The sequence below is a fragment of the Crocuta crocuta genome, unplaced genomic scaffold (assembly GCF_008692635.1).
Source record: "Crocuta crocuta isolate KB4526 unplaced genomic scaffold, BGI_CrCroc_1.0 scaffold35, whole genome shotgun sequence".
Classification (NCBI taxonomy): Eukaryota; Metazoa; Chordata; class Mammalia; order Carnivora; family Hyaenidae; genus Crocuta; species Crocuta crocuta.
This window is the reverse complement of record NW_027530625.1, coordinates 5,833,053-5,836,337: the sequence shown is the minus strand read 5'-3', so window position 1 is coordinate 5,836,337 and position 3,285 is coordinate 5,833,053. Positions and strand designations below refer to the sequence as shown.

Sequence of the window (3,285 nt, the reverse complement as noted above, 5' to 3'; positions counted from 1 at the left end):
CACACACACACACACACACACACACACACACACACACACCCCAGCGCGGAACTGGAGATTCTCCTTCAACACCCACATCAACACCCACAGCCTGGGAAATGCTGGGAAGGCTCAGGAATAAAGCCTCCCTTTCTCCCGAGAAAGAACTGGAGGTCTGAGACAGATAAAGGACCCGGCTCAGAACAGAACAGGTCCACGCGGGGAGGGCAGTTAGATCTCTGGCCTGCAGACACTCCGGCTGGATGGACAGTTACAAAACCCTTTTAAGTCAGAAAGGAAGCCAGGTATCCGGAAGGCCAGGCCTGGATCCTCACCTCCGTGGGTCTTGTGGCGCCCAGGCCTTGGAAACCCAACCAGAGCTGGCTTGAGCAGAGAAGGGATTCGCTGGCTCAGGACCTGGGAAGTCCATGGGGTGTCTGAGCTACAGACACAACTGGACCCAGAGGCTCACGTGACGCCACACCACTGCTTGCTCGCTGTCCCTTGGTACTTCCTGTCTCTCCTTAACTTGGCTCTGGGAGCGTGAGCAAGACGGCCACCGGCCAGACCCAGCTTCACAGGCCTGGGGCCACTGAGTGTGGTCACACAGGGCCTCACGTTCAAAGGACCCCATGCTTGGGGTTTAACGTTCTGCAGCTGCTGCCTTGAAATTCATAACCATTTGTCTTTGAATCTGTGTTTTCTAAGTGACGTCTGATGGGACAATGGAGCCCGCGCCAAGGACTTGGAGCTTCAAGCCAAGGGCTGTCCTGCCTCCCGCCACCTCCCTGCCTCCCTGGGACATGTTCTCAGCTCCCCCCTACCCCCTGGCACCGTGGCCCTGCCTGGCCTCCCCCTCCACTGCCACCCTCCACCCCAGGCACAGGCAAGGTTGGGGTCAGGTATCACAGGGTGCGTCAGCGGCCATCGCCGCCCCAGATTGGCAGCACCACTGCCGTCCGGCAGGCAGAGACCCGGTGGAAGCAGGAGTGAGCCCGTCACCTGCCCCATCTGGGGCCTGAGATCCTTGGATCACCCCTCTGCTGTAGGTGGAGGTAAGGGCCTACGGNAAGGGGGGGGGGGGGGCAGTGGGAGGGGTAAGTCAGCAACCCTTAGGCCCGCTTAGGGGCTGTGCACTTGGGCACTCACGCACAGCAGGGGTAGCGGGGTGCCTGCCTGGGAGCGTGTGCAATATCCCCAAGCCCAAAAGCACTCCCTGAGTCAGCTCTGTGTGGCCGAGAACCTTCTTCCTCCACCTGTAACCCTCCCCGGGACCGCCTTGTGTCTGTCTTCTCCGGCCAGCTCAAGGCACCCTCGGGGACAAGCCACAAAATAAAAGAATTGTATAATTTTGGTGATTCTGCACAGGGACGAGACGCTCTGATTTTGCCTTTCAAACCGCTACTGCACAATATAGAGATGAACGGTAAAATTCCTGCGACTCATTTAAAATTTTTGGTTTTCTTTACTTAGAACATTAAGCAGCAAATAAAAAAACACCACGACAAGTTGGGAGAGAGCCTGTAGAAGTAAAAGCATTCTGAGGCGCCTGGGTGGCTCAGTCGGTTAAGCGTCTGACTTCGGCTCAGGTCATGATTTCATGGTTGGTGGGTTCGAGCCTAGAGTCGGGCTCTGTGCTGACAGCTAAGAGTCTGGAGTCTGTTTCAGATTCTGTGATTCTCCCTCTCTCTCTGACCCTCCCCTGCTCACGCTGTCTCTCTCTCTCTCTCAGAAATAAATAAAATATTTTAAAAAAATTTTTTTAAAAAGACGTAAAAGCGTTCTGTGTACTTTTAATGGCACTTTTCCCTGCTTTTCGAGCAGAGGGCCCCGCATTTGGCGCTGGGCCCTGTAATGACACAGCTGGCCCTGCCACTACCCTCCCCAGGACAACACTGTCCCAGAAGCCTGGCAGAAGGACTATCTACCCAATAGTGCCAACAGGAAGTACCCAGGTCACACTCACCTGCACAGCCTGGGTCACATGCTCGTTCCTGAACCAATCACAGCAGACAAGGAGGCAGGAGCCTTCTGATTGGCCAGGTCTGGGCATGTGTCCCTCCCTAAGACCAGGGGATTGGTCAGCCCACCTCAGAGGTTCCCAGTGGGTGCTCCATGGGGAGGAGGGATTCTATTCCCAGAGGAATGGGGGCTGCCCAGCCACCGGCTCCTCCTCCCCTCAACGCTGCCCTTCCTCTGCATAGGCCTCATGCTTAGTTTAAAATAGAGAACAGGGTCATCTGGCTGGCTCAGTGGGTACAGCGTATGACTCTCGATCTCAGGGTTGTGAATTTGAACCCTGCTTTGGGTGGAGAGATCACTTAAAAAACAGAATTTTGAGGGGCGCCTGGGTGGCTCAGTCGGTGAAGCATCCAACTTCTGCACAGCTCATGAGCTGCAGTTTGTGAGTTCGAGCCTCGCACTGAGCTCTGTGCTTACAGCTCAGAGCCTGGAACCTGCTTCAGATTCTGTGTGTGTGTGTGTGTGTGTGTGTGTGTCTCTCTGCCCATCCGCTACTTGCACTCTGTCTCTGCCTCTCAAAAATAAACATTTTTCTTAAATTAAAAAAACAAACAGAATTTTGGGGGGTTCCTGGGTGGCCCAGTGAGTTAAGCGTCTAACTCTTGATCTCTGCTCAGGTCATGATCTCACAGTTCATGAGATTGAGCCCCACATCAGGCTCTGAGCTGTCAAGCACAGAGCCCGCTTAGGATTCCCTCCCTCCCTCCCTCTCTCTCCCTCTCTCTGTCCCTCCCCAGCTCACTCTCTCTTATAAATAAAAAAACTTTTTAAAAAAGTGCTTACTCTAGCTTCCGCCCTACCCCCACCCCAGCCCCCCACTCTCCATTCATTTCTCTGTGTGCTCCCGCCCCCTGAGCAGCCAGGCTGTGCCCGCCCCAGGGGCTGGGCCCTTGCTGTGCCCTCTGCCGGGGCGTTCTCTCAGCTCTTCCCTGGCTGCCTCCCTCTCCCTCGGGTCTTGCCCCAATGCCAACCCCAAATACCCCTGTAGACTAGTCTCGCTGTATCACACTCGCCCTCACTTCTTTCAGAACCCTTATGGCTGGCTGGTTCTCAACGCACATCTGTTTGTTCACTCAGCTGTCTCCTAGCCTGACTGTAAACTCCATAAGGGCAGGGAGCTCATTGGCATCTGGAGAGAACAGTGCCTCGCTCATGGAAGGCACACGCTGTTGGCTCAATGGCCCCACTTCCTGTGGATTCTGTAGGCATGGGGAAGGCGGCTGTGACTGAACCCTAACCCCCATCAATGAAAGAGAGGAGGCCCGGTGGGGGGGTGGGGCGCTC

At 55.4% G+C, this 3,285-nt stretch overlaps 1 long non-coding RNA gene across 1 annotated transcript in view; it reads left to right on the top strand.

Moving 5' to 3' along the window:
* Positions 1 to 1,004, top strand: part of LOC144234856 (uncharacterized) — a 2,813-nt gene extending 1,809 nt beyond the window's left edge. The window contains exon 3 of the long non-coding RNA XR_013336091.1: positions 688 to 1,004. This is a non-coding gene — a long non-coding RNA (uncharacterized LOC144234856). The remainder of the gene's footprint in view (positions 1 to 687) is intronic.
* Positions 1,005 to 3,285: the final 2,281 nt, after the last annotated feature.